Below are 13,568 nucleotides of genomic sequence, written 5' to 3'. Positions count from 1 at the left end.
ACCACTGAACCACATTCCCAGCCCTTTTTGAGACAGGGTATAGCTAAGTTAGTGAGGACCTCACGAAGTTGCTAAGGCTGACTTTGAACTTGTGATCCTCCTGCCTCAGTCTCCAAATTTAAAGGGAATATAGGCATGAGCCACAATGCCAGGCAAAAAAAAAAAAAAAAAAAAAAAAAAAAAAAAGACTTCTGACAGTTAAAAGTAACAACTGTTTACTATTTGTACTGTCATTGGAGGAGAGGGGTATTAAGGAAATATCCATAATTTGTCAGGAGCCAACTGGAGGCTCAATGAGCATCACTCCTTTCTGACTATGAAGGCAATAAGCAAGGCTCAGAATAGGAAGGGAAAAGGAACCATAAATTTGAAGAGGTGGCTTTAGGTGCAAAGGATGAGTTTGAATGATATCTAAACTCACTTCTGTAAAGGATACAGGATGTGATAGCAAGACATCAAGCAAGTCAGCTATCACTTAAGTCTGAGAAAAGGGAGCTACTTAAGTGGAAGGAGGTCGGTAAGAAAACTGCCCTAGTAGAAGCCCCAGGAGATAAATGCGGCCCTGACTCCTATGCAAGAGTTCCTATTTTATATTCCTGAGAGAACAGAGAATTGTGAACTGGGCGGCCTCGGAGAATATGAGTAATATGACAACATATCAGGGCACAGCTGTTCCGGTACACACGATGAACCTATTACTTTTACAATTAGAAGCAATACTGGTAGTATCCCGAGTTAATACTTTCTTTCAAAGAGAAGGGTAACCATTTCTAGATACAGGTTCCACCCTGCTCAACTAGATTAGTATGCCATGAGCCTCTAGTACAATGAGCTTCGGAATGTCCCTGCAAAACCAGTGGTGAAAAAGCAAGAGAGTTGCTGAAGATATATATGGCTTTTAAATCTCTACAGATGAAAGTATCCTCTCATTGTAAGTAACAGGTGGCAGTAAAGACCGGGCAACACGCTACAGATTATAACCCCATTGCGCAATGCAAAACATGTACTCTCCAATTGGAAGGGCAGAGCCCTGAAGGCCAAGAGGCCTACAGCAACTGAAGCTCCTTCTGGGTCTGTAGTCTTTGTTTGGCTTTCTGATCCTGGGACTGGAGAGCTTAGTGGTCCGTTATGAAAAACCGCCCCGTGCCGTTAAGGCCCGGAAACCTAGAGAACAGGTTGCTCTACCGGTTCCACTCGTCTTTTTGGGCCTAAAGTTCAAGGTGGTTTAAGCCAAAACGCACGCGTTAATAGCCCGAAAAGCCACAGCAGCTTAGAAACACGCCAGTGACATAAAAAAACTTAGAAGCAATAAGAAAAAAACTGTTTTTCAAATACAGAAAATATCAGGGGAAAGCGCGAATGCAGTCCCCCACTACCACAAATTATGCAGTCGAGTTTCCCACATTTGGGGGAAACCGCAGGGGTCAGCACATCCGGAGTGCGACAGATAAGCCTCGCCCTGGGAAAACAACCTTCCTGATCATGGTATCTCCCCTGCCAGGTAAGTATGAGGCGCTCATCCTCCCTCCCACCTCAGCCTCATACGTCCTTCACTGTACACACACGGTCACTTTACTTCGCCCACTCCCGGGCCCTCTTAGCCATTTCACACAGTGTAACACCGTGCCTCGGGCAACAGTCCTGTATTCCCACAGGACGGGAAAATCAATCGTGTTTAAGCAGCAGGTACCCAAACAGCAGACCCTGCGCTGTCTCATCTACATACACCACGCCCTACTCCGTGACGTCGCAAACGGCGCCCTGCCCCACGTCCGCTCTTCCCTCTCTTACGCTGTCCACCCGCCAAGCGGCGCACAGCCCCGGGTCGGGGAAGTGGCGTCTACCTCTCTCTTTCCCTCATGCCCCGCCCTGTGTTGGGGCGGTGCACGGAGTCCGGCCCCGGTATCCCGTACAGGGACGTCCTTTTTACCACCCCTAGAGTTTTACTCTCCAACAGGCACACTTCCATCAGGGCAGCGTTTTTAACACTTGGGGTTCAGCAGCATTCGGAGGAAGCCCCGACGACCATCAGCGGTGGGTGTCTGGAGGAGGAGGCTCGGGGCGAGGAAAACCCGGAGTCATCTGTTTTGTCCCCGCCTGTTTTCAGCCACTCTTTGCCTCCACAAAGTTTATATGCGTCCCAGACAGCAAACTGCTGCTGCCCACACTAGCGCATTGCCTAAGTACCACCCCTCATTTTCTCTCTTGAAAGGGTCTCTGGAAGAGCCCCGGAGTGTGAGGCCAGAGAGAACACAATTGAAAATGCTTCTCTCCTTCGTGTTCTCTCGCGCGCGCCCATGATCATCAACCTTGCACACACCTCAGTTCATAATAGGCTTCAATCTCAACAGAATCTTTCCTCCTCCTCCTCCTCGCTCCCTCCCCATTCTCCTATACTTCCTCCTCCCCGCTCCTCAAAAGTCCTCAAAGCCCTGTTTCCTTCGTGCTTGTGTAATTCCTCCTGGGTTGATTCTGAAGAGATGGTCAGCAGCCCACACTAGTTTAACACCCTCGGTCATTTGTTTGGTTTTGGCACTGAACTAGAACTTGCCTCATATAATGGCTAAGAAGTTGTCCCTTGGTTTATATTTTCTGGAAGAGATTTTTCAAGGAATTGGTATCACCTCTCTCTCTCTCTCTCTCTCTCTCTCTCTCTCTCTCTCTCTCTCTCTCTCTTTTAATGTTTAGTAGAATTAATCAGCAAAAACCACCTAGACCTGGTGCTTTGTTTTGGAAGCTTATTAGTTGTTGATTTTATTTTTTAATACATACTTGTGTGAATACTGCTTTGATTCTATTGCCAAATTTCTATGAATTGTATTTTCATTGTTAGTCCAAAATTAATTCCTCTTGAAATGTTATTTTGATGCATCTGTTATACTTAAGTATGTTGTTTAATCACCAATTTGGGGGTTTCCTGCTATCTTAGTGATTGCTTGTTGAGTTCCACTGGGTATTCTTTTTATTCCTTTAAGTTCGTTGAAATATGTTTTATGGGTCATGGTGGGTAATGAATGAAGTAATCTGTAGACCTCAGGTGGACCCTATTACCTGGTGGTACTTCCACTTCACCCTTACCCTCTTTGATTTTCTAACTGCTGAATCTGCCAATTAGTGTTTGAGTGAGGCTGAAGTCTTCGACTATACCAGAGCATTTGTCCATATCTCCTTGCAGTTCCTTCAGGTTTTGCCAAATGAACGTATTCTACACTCTCCTGTTAGGGACATGCTTAGTAATGATGGTTATATCTGTCTTCTTGGGGAACTGACCCCTTAATCATATGTAATATCCTGTTTCACCCCTGATGATTTTGTCTTGAAGTTTTCTCTATCTGAACTAATATAGCTACTCCAGTTGTCTTTCAATCAATATTAGCCTAGTATATCTCTCTCCATCTTTTTACTTGCAATTTATCTGTGTTCCTTCACGTTAGGTATGTTTCTTGCTGGGCAGGGTGGCCCATACCTTAGTCTTGTAGTGCCAGCTCCTCTGGAGGCTGAGGTAGTCTTGCTTGACCCAGGGGTTTGGAGCCACACTGGACAACATAGTGACAACCCATCTTTTAATATTTTTAAAAAGTAGGTTTCTGTTTTGGAAGCTGCTCAGTATGCCAGAAGTTTTCATTGTGATTACAGCAAGAAATATCAAGACAAAGCACAAAAGGAATCTTTCTTCGGTGAGTCCGACATGGTGATTTATGAATTCTTCACTGAGACAGAGAAAAACCAGCCTTAATGACAACAGAGAGTGGTGCCTATGCCCCAATTTTGGTCAATCTCTTATAAATGAGAGTCTGGGGGAAGAGGAGGAATTGATTTCAAAAAGTTGTTTGATTGACAGGCTATTAGGTTGAAGGCCTAGAGCTTTGGGTTCTTACATAAGCAAACCAAACCCAGGACAGTGAAATAGAACTAGAGACCTTACCAGCCAGAAACCACCAACGAATCTCTAACTAGGTAGCTTCCTCTGTAACCAATCAAATATGATTTCTTTATTCTACTTTCCATGAACATATATCACTTTTTCCTTTCTTGCCCCTTCCAGTAGAGTGCTACGTTGCTTCTAAAGCCCCATTTTTTAATCACTAAATGTTCAAATAAGCTCTTTAAAAATTTTTATTGATGAACTATAATTATACCTAGTAGAGAAATTCATTATGCCACATTTGTGTCTGCATATAACATAATCAATCTCATTCCCCAGTACCTTTCCTTTACTTCTCTCCTGCTACTCTTTAAAATTTTAATGTGCTAAGGTTTACTTTTAAAAACGAAGGCCACCTAAAGAAATTTCCTGCAATGATGCAGATTATTTTGAGACCTTAGCAATTTTTATTGATTATATGTGTACCCATTTAATATTACAGTGTTTTGTTCACATAAACACTTCATAAACTGTAAGGGAACTTGGGTACACATACCCAGGACCTAGCAGTGAGTGCTCTTGGGTACCTTGATATGGAGATTTTAAAAAAACATCCAACTTTAGGGTTCTGATAGAGACACTGGAATGGAATCAGGTTGGTCAACTCTTGGGAAACAGTGTGTCGAAGTGTCAGAGCCCTGCTCCCTGGTCAGATCATGTATGGTGGAGTTTGAGTTACAGGCAGGTAAATATGATCTGCTTTGAGTATTATTATAAATATCAAACATATGTGATTGCTTTTTATTCTAATTCAACAGATATTCATTGTAAAAAAAGAACATATTCCCCTCACCTTGCAAACAAACAAACCCAAACATAATGAGAATTCCCCTGCACCCCAATCTTCCATTGGTGACCCATCTTTGTCACAGGTAGGCTGAGGTGAAGTGTAATATGTACTATGTGGCAAAGGAACTCAGGAATCCTAAGTGTCACCCTGACAACCATGGAGTCACCCTGTGCCCAAGGAGTAGTGTAAAGGTCAAGAAAAGGAAAATAACACTATTGTTTGCGTACAATTTCACCTCAGGACAAGAAACTGGTAAACTGAGGCAGAGAATGTGACCCATGTTGGAAACTTGAGAGGCTCTTCTGCTGTGAGTTGAAAGTGGATTTTCTGGAGTGCAGCGAATAAGATCCTTTGGGTTAGTCGGTAGTTAAGCTGGGTGTCCTTACACATCTCTGATGATGTTTGAGTGTTCCATGGAGTAAGTGTGTGCACTCTGGACTCTGAATCCAGCAACCTGACTTCAGGTCTGGGTGGGATTTTTTGTCTAGGCTTGGATAATGTTCGTTTTCTTGGTTTCTGCTTCCACATCCTGATTTAGGAGGTGAGGAGGTTTTGGTCCAGGGACAAAAGCTGCTCTGAGTTGGGTCTACAGCAGATCCCCAGCATGCTTCCTGTTCCTCAGTGGTTTGTGCCGGTCAGGTGTGGCACCTGCACTGCCAGATCCTCAGGAGGTGAAGTCCTTGAAGATGGGTTCTGGCAGAGGCCATGTCCAGGGAATTGGAACATATTGAATTTGGGTAACTAAACCATCCTTAGATATCTCCCCATCCTGCCACCAAGGTCCCTGAGACCCAAAAAGAACCCCTCATCCCTGCCAAGTCCAGTCCTCTTATGAACCTCAGGGTGGAAGGTCTCTTGCATGAAAATGTGGTTGCCACCAAATCCTCTGCTTGGGGCTTTGTCCAACACGACACCTTTTAATCACCATCTTTAGGGTAAGTTGTTAATTGGGGAAATTGTGATGGTGTCAGCTCAGCCTCCAGTGATTGCGTCCTACTATGGGAGTGATGGTTTCTGAGTCCTGTAGTTTATTCTGATGGCTCATTTAATTCTGGTTGGTCATTGATCCTTTAAATTTTTTTTACTTGTTCTTTTTAGTCATCATGACAGTAGAGTATATTTTGACATATTTATACAAACATGGAGTACATCTTATTCTAATTAGAGTTGCAGTCTGTGGTTTACATGATGTGGAGATTCACTGTGGTACATTCATATATGTACATAGGAAAGTTATATTAGATTCATTCTCTATATTTTGAATGATTCTTTATATTCAGAATTTCTGGCTCTGATGTCTCCATCGTTGGCACTGAAGGCCATGGTGACAGTCACTATGGAAGTGACTCCAGGTAACCTCAGAATAAATGATGTTTCTGTCACTATGTTACTTTTGCCTGTTTAGAAATTCACTTCAATGGAATGCACTAAATGTACTTTTTGTGATGTTTTTGGGATCCACATTGTTCAATGTTTCAGTAAGCTTTCTTTGAAAAATATTTTTTTTAGTTGTAGATGGACACAATACCTTTATTTATTTTTATGTGGTGCTGAGGCTCAAACCCAGTGCCTTGCACATGCTAGGTGAGTGCTCTACCACTGAGCCACAACCCAGTCCCTCAGTAATCTCTCTTATTGTGTGGTTTTGTTCCACTGGATGAATGCATCACAATGTATCCATAACTTAATGGACATTTGAATAGCTTCCAGCTTGGGGACTATCAGAAATAAAGCAATTAACAATAAATTCTTTTTGTGAACATATGTTTTATAAATTCCATTTTTAATTTGTTATTCTTCAATACTTTGTGTATGGATATTACATTCACAGATATAAAATACATTCAAATGTTATAAAAGTAGTACTTTTCTATTGTATTTCAAAATTTGGGGGAGGAAACTTAGCTTGAATATTGTTTCCTTTCAGCCTAATGTTTAATGCAGGCTGCACATTCTATGCTTGGTGTATCACTAGATTATCACATTTGACATGCAACAACTCCACGAGGTACTAAATAATTTTTTCATATGACACTTGCAAATTGAGGCATAGCAAATTAAAAGAGTCAGACAGAAGGCAACTGGTGGGTCCAGGACCAAATGTGAGACTTTCCCAAAGACAGAAAAAACCTAATTCTTTTATGGTGATGTCATCTGTCTGATAATATCCAAGTGGGGCAGGAGAAAGGGTTAAAATGGACAGGTAGGAAACTGGACTGCTTCAAAGACAGGTTTTTATTCAGTGAGGCTAAGAAACTACAAAGAAGCCATGCTTCATCCAGGTCAGGCTGACTTCTGGGTAAGCAGAAAAAACTGATAAGACACCTGCTGTCTAATTCCTAGACCCTCAAAAAGGGGGGCACAGTAACCTGAATGGAGCACAGAATGTGTGAAGAGATCATGGACACTGAGTGCCTTTCCCAGGACTGGGTAGGGGGTTACTTCCCTTAACTCTGTAGAGTCATATAGACCCCTAGGATAATAGTCATTTTCCAGTATCCTTCTCTTGGGACCCCTTCTGCTTTGGGAGCTCTATTTCTTTCTTTACAACTAAGAAATCCTGTTTCTTGGCTCTCACCCTTGTGTTAGTGCATTTCTTTCTTTAAATTCCAGACAGAAAACCCAACCCCACACTGTGCTACACAAGCAATTTCTAGGGACTGCATTGGAAGACTGCTTTTGGTAGAAACGCTTCCCTCAAGGATGCCTCCCTCAAGGATCTGGAGCTAAAGTAGTGATAACAGCCTTGAGAACAAGGAAATTCCTTAGACGCTCTAAAAACTCAAAGTATTTTCTTCAGTATGGTGCTGAAAGTTGACGAGTCGTGGTTCATGTATCATATATGAGCAAGAGAACCTCCCTCCAGCTGCTGGAGAGGAGATGGTTCTTCATCAAACTAGATCAGTCTGCAGGACTCATGGCCTCTGCTTGCAGTGTCCTGAATACTCTGCTTGGAATCCTGGTTTTTGATAGTTTTGCTCCTTGCTTCACCAGGGTATCAGAACCTTCTGAGACGTTGAAAACCTTGGAATTTTGTCCCTGAGGTAGGTAGCATGAGGCGCCACAGTCCTTCCTTGAGCCCGGTAGTTTATTACAAGAACTTCAGGCATCAGAGGTGAGAATTGGATCAGCAAATACCTTGGAAGAGATTGGCAAAATGTTAGCAACCACCAACACTGTATTTGGGATTTTCTTCAGAACCCGGAGGTATTTTCAGTTAGGGAAAAACAAATGATTTCTGTATTAATTAAATACAGTTATTTTGGACTTTATTAGGCCTTCTGAAAATAAATTTATGTAATTCATACTAAATACATCTCTCTTGTGAAAAATTGTAATACTCAGAAGTATGTGGAAGAAAAATGATCTCCCTACTTTATCCCCCCCAAATACATACACAGATAGTTATTTCCCCAAACATGGTAGCACAGGCCTTTAATTCCAGTAGTTTGGGAGATTTGGTCAGGAAAATGACAAGTTCAAGGCAACTTGTCAAAACTGTGTGTTAGATTTTTTTTTTTTATTGTACACAAATGGGATACATGTTGTTTCTCTGTTTGTACATGGCGTAAAGGCATACCATTTGTGTAATCATAAATTTACATAGGGTAATGTTTGATTCATTCTGTTATTTTTTCCCTTCCCCCCAACCCTCCCACCCCTCTTTTCCCTCTATACAGTCCTTCCTTCCTCCATTCTTGCCCCACTCCCTAAATCTAACTCTAACCCTAACACGAACTCTTCCCACCCCCCATTATGTGTCCTCATCCACTTATTAGCGATATCATTCTTCCTTTGGTTTTTTGAGATTGGCTTATCTCACTTAGCATGATATTCTCCAGTTTCATCCATTTGCCTGCAAATGCCATAATTTTATCATTCTTTATGGCAGAGTAATATTCCATTGTATATATATACCACATTTTCTTTATCCATTCATCAATTGAAGGACATCTAGGTTGGTTCCACAATCTGGCTATTGTGAACTGAGCAGCTATGAACATTGATGTGGCTGTATCTCTGTAATATGCTGATTTTAAGTCCTTTGGGTATAGGCCAAGGAGTGGGATAGCTGGGTGAAATGGTGGTTCCATTCCAAGTTTTCTAAGGAGTCTCCATACTGCTTTCCAGAGTGGCTGCACTAATTTGCAGCCCCACCAGCAATGTATGAGTGTACCTTTCTCCCCACATCCTCGCCAACACCTGTTGTTGCTTGTATTCTTGATAATTGCCATTCTAATTGGGGTGAGATGGAATCTTAGGGTGGTTTTGATTTGCATTTCTCTTATTACTAGAGATGTTGAACATTTTTCCATGTTTGTTGATTGCTTGTAGATCTTCTGTGAAGTGTCTATTCATTTCCTTAGCCCATTTGTCGATTGGATTATTTGCATTCTTGGTGTAGAGTTTTTTGAGTTCTGTATAGATTCTGGAGATTAGTGTTCTATCTGAAGTATGATTGGCAAAGATTTTCTCCCACTCTGTAGGCTCTTTCTTCGCATTGCTGATAGTTTCTTTTGCTGAGAGAAAGCTTTTTAGTTTGAATCTATCCCAGATTAATTCTTGCTTTTATTTCTTGTGCTATGGGAGTCCTGTTGAGGAAGTCTGGTCCTAAGCCGACATGTTGAAGCTCTGGACCTACTTTTTCTTCTATAAGATGCAAGGTCTCTGGTCTGATTCCGAGATCCTTAATCCATTTTGAGTTTAGTTTCGTGCATGGTGAGAGATATGGGTTTAGTTTCATTCTGTTGCATATGGATTTCCAATTCTCCCAGCACCATTTGTTGAAGAGGCTATCTTTTCTCCATTGCATATTTTTGGCCCCTTTGTCTAGTATGAGAAAATTGTATTTGTATTTGTATTTGGGTTTGTGTCCATGTCCTCTATTCTGTACCATTGATCCACCTTTCTATTTTGGTACCAATACCATGCCGTTTTTGTTACTATTGCTTTGTAGTAGAGATGAAGATCTGGTATTGCTATACCCCCTGCTTCACTCTTTCTGCCAAGGATTGCTTTAGCTATTCTGGGTTTTTTATTCTTCCAGATGAATTTCATAATTTCTTGCTCTATTTCTGTAAGGTACATCATTGGGATTTTAATTGGAATTGCATTGAAGCGTTAGAATTTATGAAGCAACAACAAAAAAAGAACTATACAGTTAACAAACAGCTACAACAATGGCAAGAAAGTTAAATAAATTCAATTATAGAGAAAAAGAAACCAGTCTACTTTCCCACATTAGTATATTCAGGGAAAGCGCGAACGCAGTCCCCACTAACACAAATTATGCAGTCGAGTTTCCCGCATTTGAGGAAATCGCAGGGGTCAGCGCAGCCGGAGTGCAATGGATGAGCCTCGCCCTGGGAAAACCACCTTCGTGATCATGGTGTTTCCCCTGCCAGGTAAGTATGAGCGCTTCGCTCTCCCTCGCACCACAGCCGCATACGCCCTGCACTGTACACACACGGTCACTAACTCGCCCACTCCCGGGCCCTCTCAGCCCTTACACACAGCGGTTACACCCCGGCTCGCGCAACAGCGCTTCACTCGCTCCCACAGCACGGGGAAATCCACACTGTGTTAATGCAGCAGGTGCCAGAAGAGCAGCCCCCGCGCGGTCTTATCTACATACAACTCTCCCTGTTTATGACATAACAGGATAGACCTGCCCTAGAGCGATGCCCCGCCTCATATCCGCTCCTCCCTAGCCATATTGGCCCCTCAGCCTAAAGGCGGTTAGGCAGCTGTGGCTAGAAGAGACTTCTTACTCTACCTCCTACCCTCTCCTCCCGCATGGTGGTGGGGCGGTTGCGCGGATCCCGGACCAGTTCTCCTGGAACATACATTCGTTGTAAAAATAGAATGTATCCATCCCCCCAACCCAAAACATACGCAGAAGTATATGAAAAAGTTTCCCTGCACCCCAGTCTTCCATTGGTGATACACTTTATCTATTACACTATCTACTGCAGGTAGGTCCAGTTCCTATGTGGCTAAGGAACTGAGGAATTCAACTCGTGTCCTGACAGGACTTTCCTCTGGGCAGTGCGAAAATTGTAAAGGTCAATAAAGGAAAATAACTGTATGTTTGCAGAAATTTCACCTCAGGATATGAAACTGGCAGAGAAAATGGCTTATGATGGATATTTGAAGGGCTCTTCCCCTGCCCTGAGCCCAAAGTGGATTTTACCACATTTCCTGAGGTGCAAATGAAATCCCTTGCTTTAGTCGATAGGAAAGCTGGATGTCAATACACATCTCTGATCATGTTCCAGAAACTCTTAGTGTGGGTTCTGTGGCATAATGGTGAGCATTCTGGATTCTGGATCTAGCGAGTTTACATCTCGGTGGAACCTTTCAACCCTTATTGGGGACTTGGTTTCTGCTTCCGAGTCCTGATTTAGGGGGCGGGAAGGTTTCAGTCCCGGGAAGGAGGCTTCGCGGGGCCGGGGCTGCACCAGAACCCCGCGTCCCTCCTGATCTTCCCGCCACCATTTACGCTGTTCAGCCGGGTCGCCCTATCTGCCTGCCAGTTCCTCAGGATTCGGGCTTCTGAGGCCGTATTATGAGTGAAGCCGCGTCCACAGGGAAATTGGGACACATCGAGTGACCTAACTGCTCTCGGATATCCCCTGCCCAGTCTTCTCTCGTATCCGAAGTCCCCCGCCTACCTCCAAGAGACCCAACAAGGACCCCCCACCAGCTTATTCCTCCGGTGACCCTCTGGGTGAAAGGTCTACACTGAAAAGGCGGTGGCCAACAAATCCTCCACCCTGGACTTTCTCTCAACACACCTCGTGAGCATACCATCTTCTGGGTCAAATGCCAATTGGAGAAACTGCGGTGGCGTCAGCTCAGCGGTGGATGCGTCCGGCTTCGAGGGTGGAGGTTGGAGCCCTTTGGAGTTCTATATTTTATTCAGACAGCTAATTTTTTTCTGGGTAGTCACTCATCGATTCTTTTTTTTTTTTTTTTTTTTTTTTTGAGGGGGTTCTCGGGGATTGAACTCAGGGGCACTCGACCACTGAGCCACATCCCAGCCCTATTTTGTATTTTATTTAGAGACAGGGTCTCACTGATTGCTTAGCGCCTCGCTTTTGCTGAGACTGGCTTTGAACTTCCAATCCTCCTGCGCCAGCCTCCTGAGCCGCTGGGGTTACAGGCGTGCGCTATCGCGTCCGGCTGATCGGTTCTTTATACTCAGATTTTACCCATAGTTTCTGGCTCTGACCTCTCCCCTGCGGACACCGAAGGCCGCAATGACAGCCGCTGTGGAAGTGACTCCGGGAAATCTCACTCTTGGTCGGAGCTGGACAGAAAGCGGAATCGCCCAGCTCCTCCAGCGAGCGGCACCCCGCGGAGGTCCCCGCCCAAAGTCCGCAGGCTGGTGCCCCCGAGCCAAAGGGGACACCAACCAGCAGCCGGAGCTCGAGACCGCGGGGCCCTTAGAGCAGCCGTCTCAGCTCCAGGGAGAAGACGCTTTCAGCAGCCGCTGGGTGGGAACGTGTTTTCCTCCTCTGGCCCAGAGCTTCGGGCGAGGAGCTTGACAGATCCTAACAGCTGCGCAGAATTTCTCCAGGAGCTAAGGCGCTTCTCTCCAGGTTTACATTTCACAAGTTAGAGTGCTTACCAAGGCCTACCAAACACAGCTGTCTTGCGTGAACTCACTGTGAAAGACGCGGAGGACACACAGTTGTGGGATGGAGAAAATATCTGGGGAGGAAACAACTAAAACAGTGTAGAAGCAGAAGAAGGAAGTAGTGACGGTCCAGTTGGGCTAGCACAGTCCTACCGGATTTGGGCGACTATAGCTCCTTCCGCTGAAGCCTCCATCCTGTTCACATCCACCTGAGAATGCAGTTCCACAGGACGCAGCAAAGCACTTGCCTGGCATATGTTCTGGTCCTTTCTGGGTCGGAGGGAGATGGTTAAGTTGGTCTGCAAGTGCGTGAAAGGCATGGCAGGCGCCTTTTCGGCTCCCTTGGTGTGAAAAGGGAAGGAAAACAGAAACCCCACTTTCCCTTGAGGAGGGGTCTGCAGGGCTTCGGATGGAAAACACGGACACCAAGAAAAAGCACTATTTAAGAGATAAGTATCCAAATAACGGATTGCATGAGTTGAACGTGGCTATCCTTAGAAGAAAAGTAGGATGGGAGAAGGAAACTTGTTTTTCACAAGCTGCTTCGGACATATGTAACTTTGAGAAAAAAAAGTATAGTGAATAAAAACCTCATATTGGGTATATATGAAATGTTTGAAGTCCATCATTTGTACTTTGCGTTTATATTTTTATAATTATATATTGCTCCTTACGGATTCACTTATTTGACTAGTATGACCAACAAAAAATTTAGGAAGTTAAATTTGATTAGATTTTCAAGCTAAAATAAACCCAAGTCTTATATGAGCTAGAATATTATGCCATTATTATTTTCTACACTAGGAGAGAATCTGAAATAAATATATGGCAGTTTTTAGATTAAATCATTCAACTATTCAATTTGTCCAAGGAGCTACCTTGATTAAAAATAAATCATGAACTGGGATTTGTGGCTCAGTGGTAGACTGCTTGCCTGGCATGTGTGGGGCACTGTGTTCAATTCTCAGTACTACACATAAATAAATAAAGGTTCATTGACAACTAAAACAAATTTGAAAATATTTAAGAACTAAATCATAATGAACTTTTTCAATACCATTATATATCAAATATTTGAATTATTTAAATTCTTTAAAAGTATTCAAGATTCCCAGCTTCAGCAACTTTGTGAGACCCTAAGCAACTTAGTGGGACCCTGTCTCAAAATAAAAAATAAAAAATGCTGGGGATGTAGCTCAGTGGTTAAGTGC

The 13,568-nt window shown here is 43.5% G+C and overlaps 2 non-coding genes across 2 annotated transcripts; both read right to left on the bottom strand.

Annotated features, from left to right (window-relative positions):
• Window positions 1-1,344: 1,344 nt before the first annotated feature.
• On the bottom strand, window positions 1,345-1,509 carry LOC124968530 (U1 spliceosomal RNA). The gene has a single exon (XR_007105751.1). It is a non-coding gene; the product is annotated as a U1 spliceosomal RNA (small nuclear RNA).
• An 8,457-nt stretch (window positions 1,510-9,966) lies between these two features.
• Window positions 9,967-10,128, bottom strand: LOC124968412 (U1 spliceosomal RNA). The gene has a single exon (XR_007105710.1). It is a non-coding gene; the product is annotated as a U1 spliceosomal RNA (small nuclear RNA).
• Window positions 10,129-13,568: the final 3,440 nt, after the last annotated feature.

The sequence above is a fragment of the Sciurus carolinensis genome, chromosome 1, assembly GCF_902686445.1.
Source record: "Sciurus carolinensis chromosome 1, mSciCar1.2, whole genome shotgun sequence".
Lineage (NCBI taxonomy): Eukaryota > Metazoa > Chordata > Mammalia > Rodentia > Sciuridae > Sciurus > Sciurus carolinensis.
The sequence above is the reverse complement of the archived record's forward strand: the minus strand, read 5'-3'. Positions and strand labels throughout refer to the sequence as shown.